The sequence below is a fragment of the Lucilia sericata genome, unplaced genomic scaffold (assembly GCF_015586225.1).
Source record: "Lucilia sericata isolate MDLA Ls3-8-SP2 unplaced genomic scaffold, ASM1558622v1 Contig000007F_arrow, whole genome shotgun sequence".
NCBI lineage: Eukaryota > Metazoa > Arthropoda > Insecta > Diptera > Calliphoridae > Lucilia > Lucilia sericata.
This window is the reverse complement of record NW_023994048.1, coordinates 1,683,864-1,711,376: the sequence shown is the minus strand read 5'-3', so window position 1 is coordinate 1,711,376 and position 27,513 is coordinate 1,683,864. Positions and strand designations below refer to the sequence as shown.

The following is a 27,513-nucleotide window of genomic DNA, read 5'->3' as shown; positions in this document are numbered from 1 at the left end:
CCTTCGTTTTATATCAATTGATGGTGGTTATATAAGATTCGGCATAGCCGAATATAACACTCTAGCGGAACCGGGTTTTAGTACAAAAAAGTACTAAATAACTTTGTGAACAATTCCTACTTTATAAAGGGGTATTCTATAAAAGGTTTCAAAAATTAATACAGAGTATTATATTGTGAAGAACTCAAGGTTCTCCCTAAATAGAAGGCTGAAATTTTCCCAAAATGGTTTGTAGTTAGACGTCTGTCTGTCCGTCCGTATATACACCATACAGGTGGTCTCTCACATACAGACTTAAGGCCCAAATTTTTTTAAAATATAGCCAAAATCTGCGAACTAAGTTTTGTATAAGTTGATCCTAGCCCCCATACAAATTCCCTTTTAGAAAATGACTTCAAGGTCCATCATTTTTTTATATACTCTAGTATTACGATGAAATTCGTTTTTCGTTGAAATTGTTTTTTAAATAATTACATTCCGCCACCAGATATAGAAATCATAAAGATCCATAAAATGCAGTATAGAAATAATATATTGAAGTTTAAAATGTGTTTAGACATCATCAAAGTATGTTAAAGGTGCCAACATTACACAGTTTTATATTTCAAGGAAATTATCAGGCATTTCCCCATATTAAGGGAAGTTTCTTTCATTTAACCTGCTGAATAAAGAGAATTATTGGGATATAATTTTGTAATAAAGAGAATATTTTTAGTTAAACTCTTATACAATTAAAAAGGCCATTGGAAAGCTTTAAAGCGCAGGACTCTTTTGAAATAAGGATTTTTTTTTTAACTGAGAACAATACGGACTATAAATTGAGAAAAATTGTTTACTGTAGGAATTTTGTTTTTGTTGTTATTTTTCGCCAAATAAAAAAAAAGATGAACATAAACAAGTATTTTGGAAAAAAAAAACTTGTGTGATTATGAATGAATATCAGTGAATTTTTAAACTAATTTAAAATATAGATTTAAAGATATGCTTGTAGAAAAGTAGGTAAATTGGGTAATATTTTTCACAATATTAGTTTAAAGAATTTAAAAGAATGTTATCAATATTTTTTAATTCACTTTAATTAAATTGTTTTATTTTGGTGTAAAAATTTCATAAAATCTGTTAATTCGTCGATATTAATTTCATAGGTATTATTTTTGAAGAAATAATAAAAAAAACCATCTTTAATCAAGTAGTTATTTGATTCCTGAATTTTAATAAAAATAATTTTTGTTGTTTTACTGTTTCCTAAATTTTCTCGTAAAGAATTCAATGACGGAATCGACTTTATGAGTGATAGAGTTGATACTATCTATTCAAGACTATCGACTATGGATTGTCTTGAGAATAATTTTTAAATTCTGTCAAAATCTGAGCTATTTCACCTTTCAGCGACTAATGAAGTCGAGTAAAACATAACAACATTTTTTAACTTCCTAATTGTAATGACTTATTTAAGGCGTACTTATTTAACGCGGAGTTGCCTACAATGTCATCGCCGTGTTGAAATAATAAGTTAAAATGCTTACGAACAAGTATTTATGAGAGTTTTCAGTTATTTTTAAACTAATAACTTTTGAAAGTTTTTGCTGGGATCATGTCTGGTTTTGGCGTCCTAAATAGAATTATAAAAGTAAAAATTCATCAACACGATTTTATGGGAGATCGATTTCATAAAAAAAAAATAATTTCCAGCCATATGAAGCACTTTGATATTTTAAAAATATATAAACCTGTCATGTTCATATATCATCCTCAATATTGACAAACAAAGAATATTTATTAATAAATTAAGTGTAAATCATATATAATTTATATGTTGTAAACTTTCAAATAAATATTTCAAAAATCTTTCACTCTCAAATTATTTCTAGTTTTATGCAAAACAACAACATTGGGATAGGTTTAATTGTTGTTTTTGTTTTTTAAAAAAAGAAAATACTCTCAACCAAAATATAATACTCATATTTAAATTCACATAAATATACATACAAATGTATGTATGTATGTATCCGAAAATATATGTTGTATGAGAAAAAAGAAGGAAAAAGAAATAAAATAAACAATATTATCCTATTTTTACCTAAGGATATTTTTATTTGTACGCCGAGAATCACAATCATAAGCGGTGTCAAAATGAATTATATGTGAAGGTTTTATTACTATTTATTTCCTTCACAAACACCAACAAAAAACAACGAAGCAAAAAAAAATAACCTACAACACATACTTTTGCACAATTGCTTATGAGAAAATTTAATTGTTTTCTTTGTGGGAGAGAGGATAATAGTAGGAGAGTGCGTGCTAACACAAGAGTACTAAGGGATATTTTTTAAAATTACGCTAAAAGGAATATTTGTTTACTATGCCACTTTTAGCTCTCTCTATATTTTATTTTGAGAGTTAAGTAGATTTTATAAAACGAATACCAGTTAATATATAGGAATTTTATTTGATTTTTAGAATATTTAGTCGTATTTTTGAGGGCACTCATTTTTTATATGTTATTTGTTCTCTGGTTTTTATTAGAGAGTGTGGAAATTGGGATATTTTCTGTTTTACTTTCGTATAGTAAATATACCAACAATCTAAAGGGGAAAAAAAAAAACAATATTAAGGTTTTGTGGCTCGTGTTTTGTTATAGATGTGCGACGATAAAATTTTCGCACTTAACTAGTGCTCAGTTTAATATTCGTATCTGAACGTAACGTTTCGTCCTGGAGCGAGGATACGCAACTTTTTTTAAGTTAGTAAAAAACAACGGTGTGTAGTATGGCAAAAAAAAATTAAATTATTATAAATAAAAATCAAATTAAATAGAAAATCTTAAGCCTTTAAAAAATGCGTATTTTTAGTGCAAGAAAATTATTAAATGTGTTATAAAAATAACAACAAGTTACAAGTGCTTTTGGAATAAAAAAAAAAACTTTTAAATTTAATTTAATTTAAACGCGTTATTTTCCTTACTTATATAAAGGAAATGTGGCATGCCACCTACTTACCACTCGGCACCAAAACATTTAAGATTATTTAATAGAAAATTCATTTCACGTCGTTTGTTACGCGTTGCACGCGTTACGGTCACATCGTTGTTGTTGTTTTCCAACATCATCATCAGCTTCGTTATTAACACTGGTAACATCATTGTTATCATGGTAATATTATGAAAATCGGTCACCCTTAATACTCGTATCTTGTAAAATAGCTATAAGAATATATAGAAACTCGTACATGTTGTATCTGACGGTTGTCATATCTACCGTCAACCGCTGGTAGCAAAATTTTAAACTTCAACATAGAATACCACGCATATCAACTAATGCCAAATAACAGCAAAATCATCTGCTAATGAAGGCCATACAACGTGCTTTCCCAACTACTTAACACAATCGACATCAACAATTTTGTTTGCTTCATCCCAGAAAAAAAACAAATTATGATTGTGCTAAAAAGAAAATTAATTTAATTAAATTAATAAATTGTAGCAACATACATACATATACAGCTGAAGTTATCAGAGGAAAAAATAGAAAATGAAAAGTGAAAGAAAATTTATGCTAAAAACGTGTTAAAAAATCTATAAAAGAAAATGTGTCAGTAATAATAAAAATAGAAGAAAAAAAAAAAAAAAAAAACACATTCAATATTTACATAAAGAAAACCGAAAAATAGAAAAAAAATTTCAAAAACAACAGTGATGAATTTATAATGAAAATGTCATGTCAAAATGTTTACTTTAGATGAAGCAAATTGAAAAAAATAAATTGTTTAAGAAAAATGAATAAATTTTAAAGCTAGCAAAGAAATAATAGCTCCCCGTACATATCCTTTAGCAAATATAGTAAAAAAGTCATATCCTTAAAGAAAAGAAAAATATCTTAAAATATTCCATAATAGTTTAAATATAGTATTAATTGATATAAGAAAAAATTTGGTCCTTTAAATAATAATCATAATTAAATAATAAAATTATAGTGTAGTGCAAGTGTTAAAATAATTGAAATTATAACAACGAACACCTGTTTCATGAAATTGTTGTTAATTTAACGAATTACAGATTTTTTTTTTTAATTTTTGTAAAAAGTAAGTAATTTAAATAGTTTTAGTATTTATAAAAAAGTAGATATAAAATTGTCATTCTTAGCTGGGGTATTGCTTTTAATAAATATATTTTTTAAATATTTACGACAATAAAATAATATAAACAAATAATATTTTTCATGTATTTTTTAGTTTAATACAAAGTTATAATTTTTGTTGCTTTTGACCCAACTTAAATGATCAATTTGGATGAAATTTGCACTAATAGTAGGCCAGACACAAATTTTCAGCTGTATTGGTCAAGAACTACCAGAGTTAGAGGGTGTCAAAGTTGGACAATATGGTCATACAGGGTTTTTTAAACAAATCTTTTAACTCAAAAACTTTGCAGTTTTTGTCTGTCCTCCTTGGTGCAAATTTCAGCCAAATTGATTTTTGAATTTGTACAAATTTCTCATAATTTTTACGTTATTCATAAGCAGTTAATATATGCTTATACACTGTTACACCTCTTATCTCACATTTGCTTTATGACCCATAGTGCAATGTTTGTCTCTCCACAATTTCTGATAGTATTACAGGTGATATTTATGATCAGAATTAGAAAAAAATTGTGGTCACTGTCCACCACAGTCCCACCAAATTTTATTAAAATCAGACTTTATATTTAAATATTTTGTAACAATTTTTGAATTTTAAAAAGAGCAAAAACACAGTGGTTTGTATTAATATTGGATACAAATTAAAGTCGGTTTTCTATATTAGAGCTTGTTAAAGTCGTAGTCTGATTTAAATGAAATTTGGTGGAAATATATTCCTGACTTTGCAGATTATGTCCACCATTTTTTTTTCAAATTATATTCATAATTTTGATCTGTAACCCCATTGGAAATTGTCGGATAGACGGACATTGCATTATGGGTCAGAGAGTGAAATTAATTATGTACTTTTAGCTAATATAAGAAAGAAAACTGCGACATTATCTGTATTGGAGTTAAAAATATTAAGATTTGAAAATGTCATTGTAATGAAAAAATAATGCACTATAGCTCGAAAACAACTAATGTTATGCGAAAATATTCCTCAACCAAAATGTAGGCAATTCAATTCTCTATAGAAATTATAATAACATCAAAACTCGTACGACGCATAATAAGTGAGATATTCTTTAAATACAGATTTTTGTAACCTTTGACCTCCAATATCTCGCTTAGCGTTAAGGAGTAGCTATGTGCCAATTTTAATTTATCCAAAATTCCGCAGCAAAACCCTTATTTTTCTGCGCTAATTTATCAAGCAGAAATTTACGAAATTGATATGGCGGCGAGATTAAGCTCAAAATTAATTAGCGACTAATAATATCTACGCGAACAGTAATTTATCTATCAAGGCTCTCTCAATACTAAAATAGGAGAATATAATCTTAATTACAAACTCTATCTGACCAAACTCAAACGATATTTTGTCAAGTTTATATGGGTTTCAAGAAATAAGAGGATTTGGCGATTATAGGCTCTTGATAGGAATTGGACATGATCTGGACCGATTTTAATTCTAAACAAATCTGTAAGAAGAGCTAGTATTTTCTCTCTAGGACTACAGGATTTATAAAATATTCCTAAACAGTGAGGGATTGCTTTTAAAACTAACACTATGTGTCAAATGATATTCGAGCATAAAATCTAAAGATAAGTTGAGTTAAATTTGAACCAATATCGTAAGGTTGTTGTGTTCAGTTAATAATTAAAATATAATTGGCTCAATAAAAACAGTTCTTAGCTCTCAGATAGAAATATTATCAGAAATTTGTTCATATCATTACACAGAGGGAAAAAGAAATATACACGCCTGGTACCAAATTGACACCGAACTGTTTATAATTTTTCAATATCATTTATTGTCAAAGTATATACATACATACGACAACACTATGTAATGTTGACAACATTGCAAAAATTTGTTGTCGAAATCTAAATTTTGTTTAAATGTTAACAAACGTGGTAAGCTCACTATTGACAAGCAAACTGTTGCCTATAGTAAGCTTGCCACGTTTGTTAACATTTAGACAACGGATGTGTTTAAAATTTAGATTTCGACAACGAATTGTTGCAATGTTGACAACGTTACATTGTCAACATTACATAGTGTTGTAGTACGTATGTATATACTTTGACAACAGATGTTATTGAAAAATTACAAACTCTTTGGTGTCAATTTGGTACCAGGCGTATATATTTCTTTTTCCTTCTGTGTACTTACATAAAAACATGCATCATAATTTTATCAACAAGGACATCTTATAAATAAATAGTTTTTATATGAACTTTTACAAATTCATTCATAACTATTAAACCTGTTTTAAAAGCGCCACCTAAATAATTTATTTATAATGTTATCGAGTTAATTTTTTTAGATTTTTGTCTAAAATACAATAAATATATCTTCATTATTGTGTAAGCGCCCCATATTTTGTAAATACATATATATTTTTTCAAATAAAAGTTCGTGACAGTAATTAACTTGTTGTCTATTCTATATATGAATATCGTGTTAAAATGTATTTTATATAAAATTTTATAATACTATAATTAAAAACTCATATTGTTAAGGAAAAAAAAAAAACAAAAAATAAGGTATAATTACCAATAACGATGATGAGGAAAAAAATATGAAAAATCATTAAAAATGCATGTATGTAAGATTATAACTCATAATTTTATATAAATAGATTTAAAAAATATTTCAGAAATTTATGGTGAATAAATAATTTAAATTAATGAAAATGCTATTTACTCAAAAATGATTGAAAATCGTTTAAATATTTAAAATTATTTAGACAAACAAAAATAAATTCGATATTTATTAGAGAAACATAATTATTCAAACAAACGTATACGTAATAATTATTGATATTAATAACTTATTAATTATACGCTACAGGTGACATTTATATTAAATGTTTTCTTTATAATAATAGACATATTGAATGTAAAGGAATTTACTTTTACTTTACAAATTCTTTGAAATTGATTAAGAAATTAATTTATTGTCCAAATGTGTAATTGTCAATCATTGTTGGTAATTATTTTTTGTAAATAGTTTGTCATATTTAGAAATACTTTTAATTTCTTTATTTTAATATCGAAAATATGTATGAAAATGAAAAGGTATTTGGGTTAATAAAGTCAAAGACATCATGTTATCAAAGGAAAGTGAGTGTTTGAATATTTAAAGTTTAAAATAATTTTGTATAAGATATAGAAAATGCTTTACTTAAATATATGTTATTATATGAAATTGATAATAAATATGGGGTCAAATGTTTAGTATTTTTGTAATCTATAGTAATTTTATCATTTATATAACTAAGCTCATTGTAACAAATTACAGATCGCAATTGTTCGACGCAATTGGGCAATTTCGTGTCAGGTGACCCAACTCAAAAAACCGATTTGGATGAAATTTCAATTTATAGATATGCCTTTTGCATGCCACTAAATAAGTACAAAGCTCTTATATGTAATGGTCTAAGCATTCTTTCGAGCAAAAAAAGTAAATTTTGATAGGTGAAAATTTACACTCATTTGAAACTTTGACTCCCTCTAACGCTGGTAGTTCTTGACCGATAGAGCTGAAATTATGCGTCTGGCCAATAGTACTAACCTTGGTGTAAATGTCATCCAAATCGATTTTTTGAGTTGGGTTACTTGACAAAAAATTGTCCAAATAATATACATATTTGACATTAAGATAAACTCTTTCGATTTTTGGCTTAAATAGCCCCATTGATGAAATTCAGCATAAGAATATTGACTAAATTATAAAAGTAACGGCTGACTCATAATTGGTCATAGAACCTTATAAACCCCTCTTGATAAACCAGGTATTAAATGATTATTTGTTTCGTACTGGGAACAGGAATGAGACATCAGAATGAAATTCGTAATTTTCTTAATTGATATGTTGGATTAAATAAAGGTTGTCCACCTCTATATGTATATCTAAATTTTGTGCAAAAGTCAAAATTGAGCCCAAATGGAAGCTAAATGTTAATACTTATTGATAATAAAATTATATAAATTGAGCTTAATACCTTAACCCCGTGTAACATTTCTGTTACAAATAGTCAAATTAATTTATAAGATTTCACAGAAGAGATTCCCGTTCCGGTTGGGCTACAATTTAACAAACTAATTTAGTTTTCATAATAAAGCATTTAAGTTGAATTGTACCTTGTCTCAGATATACTTAAGCCATTTATTGTTGAATAAAATTGTGGTCAAATTTTGAATGGGGCTTTGTATAGGGGCTATGGTCAAATGAGACCTTATAATTATAAAATTCATGAGAGTCATCAAAGCTAGTATAGAACTTGTTCTTGCAGGTTTTTGTCTCGATACGATTATATTAAACATAATTATGAACTTGAAAGCCCTATTCGTCGAGTTCAGTTGTGTGGGGGCTAGGTGAAATCATGGACCGATGTTAACCATTTTCAATAGGCTTCGTTTCCTGTACCATAGAAGATTATGTGCCAAATTTCATTGAATTATTATCAAAATTGCGACTTGTAGTTTGATTACAAGGTTTACAAGCTCTATTCAGGGGTTCAGTTATATGGGTGCTAGGTGAAATAATGGACCGATCATAGCCATTTTCTATAGGCTTCGTCCCTGGGACAATAGAAAATCATCGACTAAATCGACTGAGAAAATGTTTCTAAGCCGATTGGTATACTTTAAGGTGGGTATAGGACCATTATTATTCTGCGTTACAAACATTAGCACAAACCCACAAACCTCTCCACTAAAGTGGTGTAGGGTATAATAAAAAAAATCCTGAAATTTAAAATTTGTTAATACTTTAATAACTGCAAACAAATGTTTGATTCGACATTGAATGCACCTTGAAGGAACTTTTATAAAACCTCAAAATATGACAATTTTATTCTTTAATCCACAAATGGAATCTTAAAATGGACATAAATTTTCATTTTCGATGAGACCATCAGTTTTTATTTTTGTTCCTTCTTAATATACATATATGTAGGCCTGCATATGGACAAAAATGTTGCAAAAATATAGAGAACAAATATTGTTTTTTTTTGCCATTGTCCAAATTTAAATTAATGTCTTAAGAATTCAAGAGTTTTTGGTTATTTAGGTCACAAGGAAAGACACATTTCTTGTTTTCTTTTCTCCAAAAAAAATTGTTTTAATTCCTAAACACGATACATGCAAATATACTACCATAAAATCTATGTGGTTGGTCTAAATGTAATACATATGTAAAGTAATGCTAATACAAAAATTACAACAACAACAAAAACTGTAAATGAAAAGGTAAAATCTGAATGCATGTAACAGACTTGCTTACAGACATATTTACATAAATATTAACAATGGTGATTTGTGTTTGAACAAATGTAAAATTTACATGTTTGTATGTATGTATTTATTTACATATGTATACGAATTTAACAAAGAAATGTTTTAAATTTCTTTTATATAACAGCATAGTCAACTAAAGTTGTATGGTCACAAGCAAGTAACGACTATCTCTCTTTTATAGTTGTACAATTCTGGTTTTAAAAAGCAAGTTTTTTTTGAAAATAAGATTTTTGACTTAGACTGTTAATACTTGCAATCATAAGCATACATTTGTATATGTGTTCATATTAAAGAACTTATATAAAAAACATGAACTATTTTATTTATTTTTTATTTGTTATATTTCGGAAGGAATATACAAAACATCAAGGATTTGCATATGAAATGTAATTCCGGCGGACATACTTAAAAATTTTAATATAAATCCTTATATTAAAGAAAAATACAAAATATAAAATCTTGCAAATAAATAAATTTTCTTGTTTATATAAATAGTTTAATATGGACTTAACAAAAAACACTATATGTATATATAAATATGTAGATATGTGTACATAAGGTTAAGAAAAACAAAGAGGAAATATTAAAACGAATATGAGCAGTTGCAGAAGCATTTCATTTTGGTTTAATGGAATTTTATATAAGGAAGTAAATATTTCTTTTTTTTTTTGTTGGGTGATCCTTTAGTGAAAACTTAAATATTTAATTTTATTGAAGGAAAGTCAACAACAAAAATTATTTAAATTTTTCTATAATTTTTTTATGCTGATGTTAAAAATAATACTTGTTTTGTAAAAAAGCAGAAATATTTGAAATAGTAATAAACCTTAACTTATTGCCAAATTAATTAGTACTTTAATTATTATTATTTTTAGGAAATTTGTTTAAAAATAGGTTTCACAAAATAATGTTGCAATTGAAGAATTTGTCAAAATTTTATTAGTTTTGATATAATTTTGGCTATTTTTTGTTTAATAAACCAATTAAAGTGAATTTTAATTAATATGTAATAATAGGGTTTTTAATTAATAAATGTATTAATTAACTTAAAATGCGATTGTATGTTAATAAATTTCCAAGCTTGATATTCTTTTGACTTACAATTTTGCTTTATTTGTTGCAAATATTTGACTAAAAAACTTTTAAAGCTAACATATCAAGAAGTATAAAAAATACCCAAACAAAAAAAAAAAAAAAAAAGAAAAGGTTTATAAAATTAATCGTCTGAATGCAGAAAGTTAAATTCTTATACAAATACACCGGTTGTTAAGAATAGTTGTTGTAACAGCCCACAAATCTCCTTGTAGTATTGTAGGTAAAATAAAACCTAAAAAAGAACATGTAAAAAGTATTAAAAAATCCTGTTCTTTTTTTAGTTTCCCTATAATTTTTTCTCTGCTTATTTATATTTATTTTATGTATATGGGTTGTAAATACATATTTACATATTTTGAATGTTTGTTGAAAAATTTGAATGTGAATTACTTTGGTTTTATACTAGTATCTTTTTCTTTACGTTTCCTTTCCTTTTCATTCCATACAATTTTTTTGTTACGGTTTTATTTTACTTTAGCTAAAGCCAAAATAAACATTTAAAACTCAATTGTATGAAACAAGTGTTGGCAGGGGCGTAGTTAAGGAATATGTATATGGTTTTAGAAAAGGTATTAAAAATACTTAACATATCTGTTTTCTATATGTTTGAGACTTAATAACTAAAATGTTCACAATTTTCCATTTGAAAGTTTATATAAAGTTGCTTGTGAAATTATTTGTTTTATTTTAAAGCCAAAAAAGTTTACTTATTTAATATCCTTACTACTTCTTACTTATGGTTTATTTACACAACACGTTTGTTAACATATAAAGCTTAAACTTAAATGGTTCTTTTAATAAAATTTTTACATATATAAGTGCTATTTGTTGTGAAGTATTATATAGAATATCTATATAAAGTAAATATGGCAGATGCATATACTATCACTTATTTTCTTTACATGTGCTTGTATGTGCAAATATTTTTTTTATTATTTTTATATTCATACACAAACACTTGTACATTTAAATAACGTGAAAAGTATTATTGTTGAAATAATACTTCAACAAATACTTTACCACACGTTGTTGTCTGAACAAAAGAAACACAACGAGATTAGTTTTTTTTTTCCTTTTTCATTTAGATCAAAAGCATAGAATATTCAATTTACTGTAGATTATATTGCAAAGTGTAGGCAAATCTGAGTTTCTAAGACCTCTTAACTTAATTTTTTTGGAAAATATATTAAAACATTTTTGTTTTTTTCTTTCTGTATATTGTTTTTTTTAGTCTTATACTTATAGGTGAGATTTTGGTATAAAAAATTCAATTAAAATTATTTAATTATTTGTATAAAGTAGTGGTGTGGGTAATATTGTTTACTTTATTATATTAGCCTAACAACCACGTGTACAGACTCCGAGCCAATTAGTATACAACAGCCTAGGGGATTTTTAAATCAAAATAGTACATTTTGTTCGCCCTATGTGAGGTAATACAATTTAGTTGTTCCTTAGCTTAAACATAACTTATATGTATTTCCGCTTTCCCATGCAGGAGAATTTGATTTTAGTAATCACTTCTATTTATATTTGGTTCTTCAATAATTTTATTAAATTTTCTAAAGTTTATCTTCGGAAGCATTTCATATAAGCCTAAACTTTTTAAAAATATTGAACTCGGTCTATGCTTAATTTTACACACAAATCATAAAAATAATTGTTTTAAATTTAATATGAATTTTAGAATATTTTGATGAACATATGTATGTAGATCAGACGTCGGCGCTAGTATTGTTCTGACAACGAAGATTTTCGGCAAATTACATGTACACAACACGATCGCATACGAACCTCTAAACAAGAGCATCAAAAATACAAATATTTTATTTAGTTGCTTGGCAGCATTCAACAAAGTAGGTTGATGTCGCTTTGTTAAAGAAATTGCAAACACAACTTGAAAAAACAAAAACAACTTGCAAAAGCAAGAGCATAATTTACAAAAACAACGTACACCCTAAATAATTTTTTCTAGAATGCATAACAATGAAAGTAAATAAGTTCATCTTGTTTCATACTTCTTTTGTACATTTTAATTAGAAATGTTGTTTCTATGTGAAGAAATTATCATTCTAAAGTACATTGATTACATTTTGTTTATAAATATTCGCATTTTACAGTAATGCAATTTAATCTTCAAAATTAAAAATAACCAAATATTTTTTTCAGTGCAATTTCATTGAAAAAATGCCAATAGTGTGTGTGTAGTGGTGGTTTTTTTTATCTGCCTCTCTATCCGCCGGTATATGATGTAGATCATTTTCTGACTGGCTAAAAATATAATTTATCTCTGTTCATCTCGTCTTTTAAATTACTACGTATACTTAATATACAATACATCTTTAGATAAATATTACTCATACCACCATCAAAAATGATGGTTCATCTCAACTTCTAAACCAGTACGTATACTTAATATACAATACATCTGTGGATAAATATTACTCATACCACCATTAAAAATGATTATGTATGTTGATTTTATTACTCCGTTTGCGACACAAAGTATAAATAATAGATCCCATGCCGATGGAAGAAAATTTGTCTACCAAATTTATGAGGATCGATTTATAATTGATCGTATCCCAAGTATTAGTTCCCCTACAAAATATTTAAATTCTCATTAATGGTTTAATATTTATTGAGTATAAGTCCATAATTGAACTCACCTCCTATCTTACATATAATCTTTCTTTTACTAAACATATTTTGATGGTGGGTGCTTGTTCCTAAATCTAAAAAGTTCTCTACTATATCTAGGGTTTTAAAGAACAGATTTGTTTATATTTTTATTTAATGCTGCTTTAAAACAGTCTATAAGTTTTTTCTCCACCTAAATGAAAAATGTTATTTAATTTTAAAAACTATTGGAATTTATTCGATTTAACATACATAATTTACTAAAATTAACCTAGTAAGCATTTAAGGTATTTCGCTTAAAAAATTGTAATGGCTCGAGTTTGATATATTTGTTAAAAATTGTTCAATTCACAACCGATGTTGTAGCGTTGTATGTGTAGTATGTCAGCAGCTGCTACAATAGTCATAACTGAAATCACAAATATACAACTGTTTACCAAAACAAGAAAACTAAAAATTTATTAAAAACAATTTATTTATTAGTTTAAAAGTGGTATAAAGAAAATAAAAGAACTTAAAATTCAAAGAAATTAATTTGGTTTTTTTCGCCTGTTTAAATTTTCTAATATTATTAGATTTTTTATCTTTTGATATTGTTATGCATGTTTGTTTTGATTGTTTTTTTCATTGAGAACGTAAACTTATGACTTTCTCCAAAGATCTGTTCACAATCACTGTTACTATACTTTAGTTGGTACAATATACAACTTGACTGTGAATTGAACAAAATTTCGATCAGTAAGCACTCATAAATATGTATGTATGTAAGTAATTGTGTTTAAGTTTTCTTGACTTCATTCAATTATTGTTCTTATTTGTATTGTCAGAAAACATCTAATTATAAAGTACTTAAAATAATTTTAATAACTAAATCCCTTTTATAGGAATAACAAAATATGTGTATATAAAACAGAATAATTTAAGTTTTATAAAAATTTTTTTATATTTGGAAAACAAACAAAACTAAATAAACCATTTAAAATGGTATTAAAATTTACATGAAGAGAAAGAGAAAGGAAAAACAGAAAACAGAAAACAGCTGCATCAGATCGTACGAATTGATATTAGAATACAAACATACAATTTAAATTATACAACTGACAGACATACATACAGTATATTTTATATAAAAACTCAAAAATTCTATAACTAAGCAAAACTATGTCATGAAAATTGTTATGAAACACATATTGTTTGTATGTTTATAACATACATACACATACATATATAACATACATATACATATAAGGGAATTTTTATATTTGCACGTATTCATACAAAACAAAAACAGACGTAATAACTACAGCAGTAATTGTATTCACATCTAGATGCTACTATTATTAGGAGGGAGCAATAATTATAGAAAAACTGAAATCTTTCAGACAGTTTTTTATTCGTATTATAGCTGCTTTTTTAAATTTTTTATATTTTTATCCACACTCGTATAATATTTTTATCCATCCTCGTATAATATTTTTATTTAAACACAAACTTACGTTAACAAAAATGAAATAGAAGAAATGACGAAATAACATAGCATTAAATAAAGCGGATGCGGATGTAACTATTTTTTTCTAGTGCAACTTCTATGAATGTAAGTGTTACTATTTTATTTTTGTTGTTGTTTGAATTTATTTATTGTATAAACCAAAACACACATATACACTTAAGCTTATTACATGTTTGAATTCCCCTGCATACCATTCAAATATGTAATTTTAGTTGTAAATGCGCACACCAATACCAACATAAATTCAGACATACTTTATGCAGATTATATACGTATATGTAAAAACTAAAAATAAAAAAAAAACTTTTTACATTCAGATGACATACAATAATCGTCATAGTTGCAGCCACAATTGCATCATACACAGACAGAAGTCAGAAATCTCGCACTCAACATAACACATCAAATATCAAATTGTAAATGTGTATGCATGCATACACAGAAACATTAACATACTTTTTGTACAAAAGGATACAAATATGTATATTTTTATATACAGGTAAACAAACACGTATGCAGATATGAAATATATTTGAATAGTTTTATTTATGAAAGTATGTAGATATATGTATACTTGTGTATGTATGTAGATGTATGTATATGTATTTATTTTTCAACGATCAATAGTACAGCCATACACAGATGTATATGTTTGTTAACACTATGACAGATAAAAAATAATTCTATGTTATTTCTTTTTATTAAAAATTTTGTTATTTAATTTGGTATCCAACTTCTGCTGTCTACCAAATTTCCAAAGAACAGGTGTGCATCGTAACTTCTTTAACCTACTTTACTGACACCTAAGAGTGTAAAACTTTCTAATTAATAAGATTTATTTTGTTATATATTTCATTAAAATTTTATGTTAAGCTTATATTTTTAATAACTATTAATTTCTTTATTTATCCTTTACTTATATGTATATATATTCTTTGCGTTTGTACTATAGAGGTACGACTATTATTTCGTATTCGTACAAAGTTTATGGTAATTTTGTATGAGACAAATTTATTAGATTACAAAATGTTTTCATTTCATGTTTATTATATGGGCAATTTCATGTCAAGTGACCCAACTCAAAAAATCGATTTTAAAGAAATTTGGACCAGTACTATTGGATAGTAGGTCAGACACAAATTTTCAGCACAAATTTATTAGATTACAAAATGTTTTCATTTCATGTTTATTATATGGGCAATTTCATGTCAAGTGACCCAACTCAAAAAATCGATTTTAAAGAAATTTGGACCAGTGCTATTGGATAGTAGGTCAGACACAAATTTTCAGCTCTATCGGTCAAGAACTGCCAGACTTAGAGGGGGTCAAAATTGGACATTTTGGTCATACAGGGTTTTATTCAAATGAGTGTAAGTTTTCACCTATTGATCCTAGCATTCTTTCCAAAAAATTTAAAATTTTTTTTAATATACATATATATTTTAAATTTTTTTTTTCAAAATGGGCCTTTTTTACTTAAAAGAAGGCTTATACAATTTCTCTGAAGGGCTTTATAGTCCCATAATGGGATGCGAGTGGGATCAAAAAAATATTTTTTAAGTCAAGAATCAATTTTTTTTTCAATATTTGGAACTTAATTTCCCCCTAATTTTTCAATCTAGACGTTTTTGTTGTTTTTTTTTTTTACTCAAAAGAAAGCTTAGACCATTTCCTTTAAGAGCTTTGTGGGCACTTAGTGGAATAGAAGGGGCATATGTGAAAAAAAGTAATATTTTATCTCAAAAACTATTCTTTTGGAGTTAAAATGTTTTTTATATATACATATATCCTACTCGCATCCCAGTAAGTAATCATTTTAAAAAAAAGTTAAAAAAATATTAGTACTAACCTTGGTGCAAATTTCATCCAAATCGTAAGACATCGATTTTGATAGTTGGGTCATTTGACTCGAAATTCCGCATATGTATATGTACGTAAAATTGTTATAATTTTGTAATTTCCTCAATTTAATTTCACGACCAGATTAAGCGATTTTTGTCCGTATGTATTTAGGTTTGTTGAAAAATTTTTTCTGAAGACCTCGGATTAGACATATGGTTCATATTTCAAAAAAATCTGTAGTACGTAATAATAATAACGCATTAAAACTGAATTCGCAATGCTAGTAACATTTTTACCTTCAAGTCATTTTCTAAAGGGGATTTTCTATGGGAGCATAGGATCAAATGAGGCCCCCTATTCGGAGAGTACGGTTTTATGCGGGCTTGTCCACTGATTTCAACCGTTTTCAATAGGGTTCGCCCCTTGGTCAAAAGAAGAGCATGTACCAAATTACATCAAATTATCTTGACCTGTTGCGTGAGCACAAAGTTTACATGGACATACAAATAGATGGACGAATGGACAGACTGACATGGCTTTATCGATTCAGAAGATATACCAATTGGTATACTTTAAGGTGGATGTAGGACCAATTTGTTAAGGTGTTACAAGCATCAGCACAAACGCTTAATACTCTCTCCACTATAATGGTGTAGAATATACTTAAGATCCAACACAACCAGTTAATATTATCACATTCGACATAAATATGTTTTTGTATACATTTTTATATCATTCATTATATATACAACATTTTTGCTATAAGAATAATTTTGAATTTTTAATTTAATTGAAACCTGACTTCTTTCATATATAAATATTAAACAACCACATACCAACAAGAAAATATACTTAATTGAAATTTTATTTTGTCGTTAATGAACTTTCATTTATAGTCATTTTAAGATTCTTATACAAAAATAAAATACCCAACGATTCCTTAATAATGTTCACTTTTGACAAATAAATATTATTAATACATTTTTAATAACTTCAATAATAATTATGACTGAACACACAAACATGAAAAGCAACCATGGCAATACATTGTTTCTTCCTGTTTCCTGAACTTAATAGCGGAGGAAAAGAAGTCCAACGCAAAAAAATATTAAATAATTACCAAATACTTACTTATATGTAAGTATATTTATTAAGTACTTATAAAGTATATGAAAATATTTCTGTATATATATGTGTAAACATATTTATATTGTATGCAGTGTAATCACATAATTATATTTAATTACCAGAAAATGACTGTTATTAATGAAAATTTAATTGAAAATACCAAACAGTAAAATGTCTCAAAAGAAATATAATTGTATAAGTATATAAGTATGTATAAATAAGTAAGATTTAAAAAAAAAAAACTATTCATATACATATAAAAACATACATTTTATTAAAAACCAATATCAAACCAAACCGATACCATTACCACACAACTAACAAATATACACACATGTTCAATGTACATGTAGACAAGACTTTAAAATGCACTGATACATTTTCATATTTTTACACACTTGTGCCCTCTTCTTATGCTTACACTTTTTACATACATTTACACATTTATTCATGAATTGAAGTAAACAATGAATGAAAACATTTATTTACGGTCAATGATCTGTAAACCAAATACTACAGTAAAATAAAAGGATTTTTCCTTTTATTTAAATACAATATATAAATTGTTGAATATAATGTGAGTGGGAGAAAGAGAGAGATAGAGATAGACGGTATGAGAGTCAAGGAAAAAATATAAATTACTAGAAAAATTGTACATTTACAAGGATTATAGGTATAGAATATTGCATACATTGATATTAATATGTACATTAGTATAGTTCTGAAAAAAAGTGTTGACTTTTCTGGAACTTCTATTTAAAACTAGACATGGCCTGGAGATCTAAAATATATATTGTTGTATGTTCTTTTCATATTCCTTTTTGAGTGGCATAAGTGTTTTTTTTATAAGTGAATATTAATATTGAATGTTATGTATATTCTTAAAAGAAGAAAAATATATAGTTACTATTAATTTTCTAAGGATTGAAGTTTCTTTACAGTTTTTTACATTTTTATTTTGTTTTCAAACTATTTTGTCTTGGTATCAATAAGGATTATATTATTTATTTTGTTTTTGATAATGTGTCATGTAAGTTCTTACTATGTCCATATTCTATTCCTTTTGTACATCTTTCATGATGACATGCCAAAGGAGTATAACAGTGATAGTTTTATTTAACCTATTTTTCAACTAAAGGGTTAGTTTGATAGATGGATGTTTCAGATTCGAAGATATACACTTAGGACATTTTCAGGCCTGAGACTCTGGTGAGAATTAAACCCTCAGCCTCTGACAAACTAGAACACTATCAAACTATCTAACCCTTTTTACACCGATTTGAATTGGTAATGTTTCTTATATTTTTCTGTGTCATAAGTATTAACTGATACTTTATGATGACAAATTTTTTTAAAACTGTAAGAATTTCTTTAGATTTTTATTCTTATTTTTAATGGGCTTTGCTAATATACACTTATTGATATCAATAACTTGGTATTCGTTTATATTATAGGATAAACTTTTTACGTATACATATTCATTTTTTGTATATCTAAGCTTTTATTTTTATAATTTTACAATAGAATATCATTGCAAAAAAGTTTACTAACAACACACTTACAATTTCATACACATACATACTTATACACCTACTTAAATACACCAACAACAGCAACACTTTGGCTTTGTTGCTTGCGTTGTTTGCTATTTGCCGATAATGTTTTGTTGTTGTTGCTAAGTATTTATACACTTAAACAAATTATTGGACAATAATGTTTAAAAAAATTCTAAGAAATAACATTACAATAATTTTAATAACAAATATTTAAAAAACTAGAAAACAAAATAAATACTTTCTCTTAAACCTGAAATAATCATTACAATTAGGTCAAATTTTTAATAAAAATTTAAAGACGCAATAAGAACATTTTTTATAGCTTCATCATCAATGGTTGTTTGAGACTTGTTTCGAACAAAATTAAAAAAAAACGCCCATATTTTTTTCAAAGTGCTGGTTTACAGTATTTTTCTTTACATGTGACAAAAGCTTAAAAAATGTTTTTATTTCCTATAAAAGGAGGTGTATATAAAACAATGTATACAGGATGTGTTTCTATAAAATGTAAAAGGCTTGTTAAAAATGTAAACATTGTATACATATACAATTTAACACATACATACATAAACAAACAAACAAACACTGTATTGGCTTTGTTTTTCTTTTTGTATATTATTTTGCTTTGTTTTAAAAATAGTTACTAAACACACAATGTAGTGGGTGTCATCAGGTTATTGATTTTATTTTATATATACATACATACATACATATGTATATGTATGTATGTTGTATAATAGAAAAAAAATTTAAATATTAGGTTCTAATTATTTCAATTTATAAATTTCTGGGGAAAATGTTTTAAAGCGCAAACGGTGGAAAGAAAATTAAAAACAATTATTAAAACTGTTATAACTGTTTAGAATATATTTAAAATAATTACATGTGAAAGCATTTATTAAAATGAAATCAAATTCTTACTTATACAAAATGAGAGAGACGCTTTATGAATAAATAATAGTGTATTGTGCGAAAACTTTAGTTTCTTAAAAAAAATCTCTAATTATTTTTTAATATCCGTCAAAACTGATTCCCTTTATGCCATGGATGCCATTACTTACTGCTGTAAGTATAGGCTTTGCTTTGCTGTTTTAAAAGATATGTAAGAAAGCGTCTAATAAGCAATTGACAGCAAATAAGATTCTAAATTAAAAATTAAAATAAAAAAACATCTTATAATGCATTAAATAGTAGGAAAACTGCTACATGTTTTCATAACATTTTTTTTTTTTACAATTTTAAATAAGCAAAGTTTTGTCAGTAGCATTTTTCTCCCTAGAGTCAACATTTGTCAAACAATTTAAATATGATAAATAAACATTTTTAAAAAATGCTACTATTATTTTTTTTTTTATTTCATATTTTTGTATTACTGTTTCCGGCAACTACCATGATGCAGAAACCAGAAAAAAATTTTTATATTATTTTTGTGTATTTTGTTTATTTAAAAATTGTTTTCTATGTTTTTCCTTTGATATACCAAGTTTGTTATGTGAGTAAATTTTTATGTTTTTATTTTCTTTTGTTTAAATTTGACCTGGTTGTGGTATTGTAATAATTGTTTTCATTTTTTTAACATATGAAATTAAAAAATGTAAATAAAATGTAAAAACTGGTACATTGGATATTAATGTAGTGCAGATTTTTTAAGAAAAAATTTTGTGATTTTGTGATTTCATAATTACTTATCATAGTTAGTTAGTAAGTTAGTGAGTTAGTTAGTTAGTTAGTTAGTTAGTTAGTTAGTTAGTTAGTTAGTTAGTTAGTTAGTTAGTTAGTTAGTTAGTTAGTTAGTTAGTTAGTTAGTTAGTAGTTAGTTAGTTAGTTAGTTAGTTAGTTAGTTAGTTAGTTAGTTAGTTAGTTAGTTAGTTAGTTAGTAGTTAGTTAGTAGTTAGTTAGTTAGTTAGTTAGTTAGTTAGTTAGTTAGTTAGTTAGTTAGTTAGTTAGTTAGTTAGTTAGTTAGTTAGTTAGTTAGTTAGTTAGTAGTTAGTTAGTAGTTAGTTAGTTAGTTAGTTAGTTAGTTAGTTAGTTAGTTAGTTAGTTAGTTAGTTAGTTAGTTAGTTAGTTAGTAGTTAGTTAGTTAGTTAGTAGTTAGTTAGTTAGTTAGTTAGTTAGTTAGTAGTTAGTTAGTTAGTTAGTTAGTTAGTTAGTTAGTTAGTTAGTTAGTTAGTTAGTTAGTTAGTTAGTTAGTAGTTAGTTAGTTAGTTAGTTAGTTAGTTAGTTAGTTAGTTAGTTAGTTAGTTAGTTAGTTAGTTAGTAGTTAGTTAGTTAGTTAGTTAGTTAGTTAGTTAGTTAGTTAGTTAGTTAGTTAGTTAGTTAGTTAGTTAGTTAGTTAGTTAGTTAGTTAGTTAGTTAGTTAGTTAGTTAGTTAGTTAGTTAGTTAGTTAGTTAGTTAGTTAGTTAGTTAGTTAGTAGTTAGTTAGTTAGTTAGTTAGTTAGTTAGTTAGTTAGTTAGTTAGTAGTTTGTTAGTTAGTTAGTTAGTTAGTTAGTTAGTAGTTAGTTAGTTAGTTAGTTAGTTAGTTAGTTAGTTAGTAGTTAGTTAGTTAGTTAGTTAGTTAGTTAGTTAGTTAGTTAGTTAGTTAGTTAGTTAGTTAGTTAGTTAGTTAGTTAGTTAGTAGTTAGTAGTTAGTTAGTTAGTTAGTTAGTTAGTTTGAAAGCAAGATATACATATATACTTCAAATCCTCAGGCGGCAGTCGAACCCACCACCTACCGGGGCCACATTTATCATAACTACCCAGCAAAAACTGGGTAATGGGTTTCAATTGTAATTACTTTTTAAGGACTACTACATATCGTCAGGATTACAGAGAAGTAGTCTAATAAGGTCTTACTAATAATATGTGATACAAATACTTTCTAATTGAGTAGTCATCTTGCCAGTGAACATATATTTAGAAGCTGTATACCTTTTTTCATGCGACTTGCAATGACTACTTTTTCTAATTACTTGTAATCGTTTGCACCCATAAGATATCACAATGTTAAAATAATGACTTAAAATGCTATTGTGAAAGTTAATATTTAGCATTTTAACACCTTACATGGTAATGAAAGTATCTTCACTTATAGTGAAAAAAATATAGCATTGTATGCTTAAGTGCAACCAAGATCACAGGTTATTGATTTTACAAATCCCTGTTCAGCACCTTCGTAGAAGGCAAAGCTTACATATTGGTTTATAAATTATTATAGCGATTTTTAGATGATTCTTATAAAATAGTGACATACATGATTGAAACCTCGTGTGCATTTTTTTGATTCCATTCCAAGGGGCTAACCTAATATACATACATACTAACTGAAAAAAAATAAAGAGTAGTGAATCTGCATGCGGTTGTCCCATATTATATTTTTTGCTACTGTGCCTTTATGCAAAATATTTTATAATTTATTTTGTTATATAAAAAATTTGTTTTTATATTTTTAAACATACCAAATGATAAAAAGGCATATATTAGATTTTTTACTCTAAAAGTAACATACATACATATGTATATTACATACATAATAATAACTAGGTATGTATATAAAATTAGAGTCCTTTGTTAAGGGTTTATAGTAGATATACTTAACTATTTAAGATAACTTCGACGATTTTAATATTCAGATACTTTTCAACAATATACTCCTATTTGGCAAGTAAAGTATTAGTAATTCGTTGTAGACTTAGTTTTGATGTCTAATGTTTATTCTGTATTTTTATTTGAATAAAGTTATGCAAAATATTTTTTAATATTTGTTTATAAATTATGGGGGAAAAGTGTTAGGGTTTTCTGCCAAAAATTTGTTTGTTCAGAGTATTTAAACCGTGTTACCCCAATTTGAAAGTGTTATAGTAACACTTAAATAAGGTTAAATTTTTTATAATAGTTTCAATGCAAGGGTGTTTATTAAATTTGTGAAGATTTTGTATATATTTGTATATATTTTTTATGTTTTAAACTAAAATGTATTTGTTTAAATTTTTTAATAAATTTCTAAAAAGTATTCAAACCACAATTAGTGAAAAACCTTGATATAGTATGTACATATTTAAAAATTTATAACATAAATAAACCAAAAAAATTAAAATATATGCCCCTCACCATTAATATTATATTTAAACAAGTATTTAATATCATTGCTCATTGAGCATTTATATGTATTAGTTTATTTTTCATTTCCTTAATTTTCTGTTTTTATTTGTATTTATTTAGCATTTTTTCAAGCTTAACTTATTACAAAAAAAAGAAAAAAACACACACACAAATACATATAATATGTATACAGTAGTACTTATGTAAGAAAAATAAAATAAATAAACAAATTGAAATGAAATAAAATTGTCAATCATATATTGGTATTGTTATAAATTAAGCATGTGTAAACAATTGATAGCATTTTATATTTAACTTTTGTATATATTTTTTTTAGTTAAAAAATATAAAAAAAAAATTATGCAAAAAGCAGTAAATAACACAATATGGCTACATAGTATTTTGATGGTTCATTAAATATTTTAATAAAAATTTTGAAAAACATATAAAAAAATTTATGAATATACATTTAAAATATTTATGCTCTAATAACTGCTGACAATTTATGTTTCAATATTTTTAAAGCGAAAATAATTGAGAGTTGTAGAAAATAACATGTTATCATTAAAATACTTGTTAAAAATTATTGTCAATAATCATTTATATATATATTTTTATAAATTAGCGGAAATTCTTGTTATTATTAAAATTGTAATTAAATTTTATGAATTTTTTACCATCTAAGTTAATGAAGCAATTATTAAATACAATAAGGCATAAGAAATAAAATTAAGCAAACAATTCCAATATTTAAGAGAATTATATAAAGTTTTTTTGTAAGTCATTACTCTATTCTTTCTAAGTATCATGTTTTTGATTGAATACTATGCAGACGATAGGCAGACAGAAAGATAGACAGACAGATAGACAGACAGATAGACACACAGATAGATAGATAGACAGATAGACAGACAGACAGACAGACAGACAGACAGACAGACAGACAGACAGACAAACAGACAAACAGACAAACAGACAGATAGACAGACAGACAGACAGATCCAGAATATATATAATTAGTTAGTTTGAAATGAGGATGTACAACATATATACATACACAAATGCCTCAGGTGTGAATCGAACCCACAATCTCCAGCCTACCAGACTAGAACAATAACCACTAACCTACCGGAGGTCAGTATCAACATAATATATTATCATGGTGTGTAAATACAAATCCAATAAACAGTATGATTCAATGAACATTTCTTCTATCTTTTACGCAATTAAGAGCAAAAACTTGGACCAAGTTGAAACTTGAATGTTAGTTGAAAATTTTACAATTTGGGCGCACCTTAATAATATTATATAATACTTTACCTAGTCAAAATTTTTCCAAACACACATTTTAATACATGCTAGTTCCCTTTTAATCATATTTGTATAAGAAATCACCACAAAGTAAGAATAAATCTTTAAAGAATTGCAGACAGTTAACAAATATTTGACACTGACATGAAAATAACAAATTTGTTTTTAGTCTGGCATGTTGTCATTAAAAAAAATATATATTTTGTGGCCTAATTTGTTATATTCTTTTATATCGTAAAATACCAAAGAAAGGCTGTCAAAAGAACAAAGTCTGTTAAAATATAAAATTAAGCTAAAAACTTAAAATATGTATGAGTAAGTATATATGTGTGTACTTGTATTAGTTAGTATTTACATATGGGAATAAAACAATTGCAGTGAATTTATTAAGTCTCTAAACAATCACATATCCTTGAAATAATATAATTATATGACCTTTAACATTTTCCTAAAATTACTTAAATTTAAATATTTAACTCTATTTCTTTATATTTGAACGAAAAACATAAATAAATCTCTTTTAATGCTCTGCAAAATATCAAAGTTATGATTTAATTTTAGGAATTCTTTTAAATTTATTTTCCCATTAATCCTTATTTGAAATCTGTCTAAAATATCTTGCCATTTGAAACTTTTAAGCAGAAGGGTAAATTTATGTTGTACGCAATGTACACTGTATGTACATTGTTATTAATTTTAATTAAATGCGTATTTAATTTGAGTTTTATCATTTTAACCGCAAAGTCTTAACGAAACAAAACCAAACAATTGTATGCTCGTTCCACTGTTGGCTGGCAATTTCTCTTCATATAATTTAACATAAATCTTTGGCTAATTAATCCGTGTACTTAAACCTAAAAACAGCGAAAAGATAAACAAGCAATTGAGGAAAATGTATCTTTTAGGCGCTCGTTGATTAAACACGAATATAAAGTACCCTAATTTGAAAACATTATGCCAAGGCAACTAGTTGGAAATAATGATAAATTTATGCAAAGAATCATTTGGTAACTATTTGATTTTGATAACAATTCTTTTGAGGTAAAAACTATTTAGACGCTAAAATATAAGATATTATGTTTGATACTTTGATACTGTTTCTTAAGCAAGGGGTTCTTTTAATAGTTTACACATTAGAGATTATCTACTCAAATACTACAAAAATACAATGGCCTTCCCAATATGTGTATCTAACAGTCATGTTTTCTTCAGCAGGTGTATTTGACATTCTCAGAAAAGGGTTACAAAATATAAAAAAAATATTTTCTTTCAATATAATGAAAATTGTTTAATAGTTGCTTCATTTATAATTTATATAACTAGCGGTTAAGAATATAAGGTCTGTAATTTTTAAAAATAAGCAAATAATCCAGCCCGAAAAATGTTTAACCCAGAGGCCAAAGATACTTTTCTGGTCAACATTAAAAAAACAGAATGTTCCTTTTTGACACATTATAACAGGTGGCGTGCCATAATGTCCATAGACGTTATGACAATTTCAAAAGTGTCACAATGTCCATTAGCAATATGTCATAAAGTCCATGGGTTTCAAAGAGTTCATTTATCAAAAAAATGCTTAATTTAGCGAAGCCGGTATTGAAAATACCCCAGAGTTTAAATCTCCTGTACCCGGCCAAAGGCCGTCTATCCAGAACACTTTTTAAAAGGGATCCAAATTGAACATACACCATATTTAGGAGCAATTCTTTTCGGGATAAGAGTGTCCCTTTCTTAAATTCTAAACAAATTTTGCAATACATTTCTGTTTTAAAAGTGTCAAAAAGGCCATGGACATTATGACATTTGTCATGTCCCTTTATGGTGTGTCATGGACATTATGACACGCCACCTTAGAACAGCGCCATGACAACTTTATTTATAAAATGTTGTATGTCATCTGAAAGTCCATTTCTTCTTCGAGATATCTTAACCTAATGCTTTATACAACAATAAATTGACAAAAACCTATTTTTTTATCATACTTTTAGGCAAATATGTATAAATACATTGGAGTACTTTCTGAGATTTGAGTAGTGTATATCAAGTTCATTTGATATCAACGATTTTTATTTAAAATATGTACCTTAACATTTTATCTCCAAATATTAAATATCTACTCCAAAATATTAAAGAAAATTAAAATCTCAAATTGTCCATACATGACAATTTCCTTTTTAATTTCGGGAGAATAAAACTTGAGTTTATTGATTCTGCTAAAGTTTTATTTCAAACTAAATTTTGTATATATCAAATGAAAGCATACTTTTAGGTAAACGTGTACATATGTATATTACTTTTTTTGAACTATCTTTTTAAGGAAAACCTCAAGGTTTAGGAATGAACCTATGATTATTGAGAACTCCATTAAAACATTGTAAAAAAGTGTCAAATCGAGAAAATGATAAAATTGAAAATTCGTCAGCTGTATGTAAGTATGTGAGTGAATTTATAAATGTTTTTGTTTTAAGGATTCTTTGTGGGCATAACTAAAACTGGTTGCAGTTCGTTAAATTGCCTTCGAATGTCTTTTAATCTTTAAAGTGGTTTCTATAGTTCATGGACTGCAATTTATAAGTGTATCTTAATTATAAAATACAATAAGGGTTTTCATTTAAACGATTAAGTTGCCATTTGTGCAAGTGGATAACTTTATTCGACTTGTTTCATGAAACCCCTTTTGAAATTCTGTTCAATTACAATATTTGTAAACATCTTAAAACAATGTCAAACCAAATTAAAACAGTTTACGAAAAATATAAATATATAAAATGCATTACAATTTAGATTGAATTTCTTTTAAATAAGGTTTTACAGTTAAAAGCTATTTCTTTATGGAAGGACTTATCTCAAATGCAAGGGCATTAAACATTCACACATTTTGAACTAATCAAAAATTTAAACTGTAACACCCCTTAATATTTAAA

The 27,513-nt window shown here is 26.3% G+C and overlaps 1 protein-coding gene across 2 annotated transcripts in view; it reads left to right on the top strand.

The window, feature by feature from the left end:
- Positions 1 to 3,598: 3,598 nt before the first annotated feature.
- LOC119602578 (putative uncharacterized protein DDB_G0282133) overlaps positions 3,599 to 27,513 on the top strand; it is a 326,929-nt gene continuing 303,014 nt past the window's right edge. For both annotated transcript variants that reach the window (XM_037954179.1, XM_037954171.1), the window contains exon 1: positions 3,599 to 4,080. The gene's annotated coding sequence lies outside the window, so the exon portion shown is untranslated. The remainder of the gene's footprint in view (positions 4,081 to 27,513) is intronic.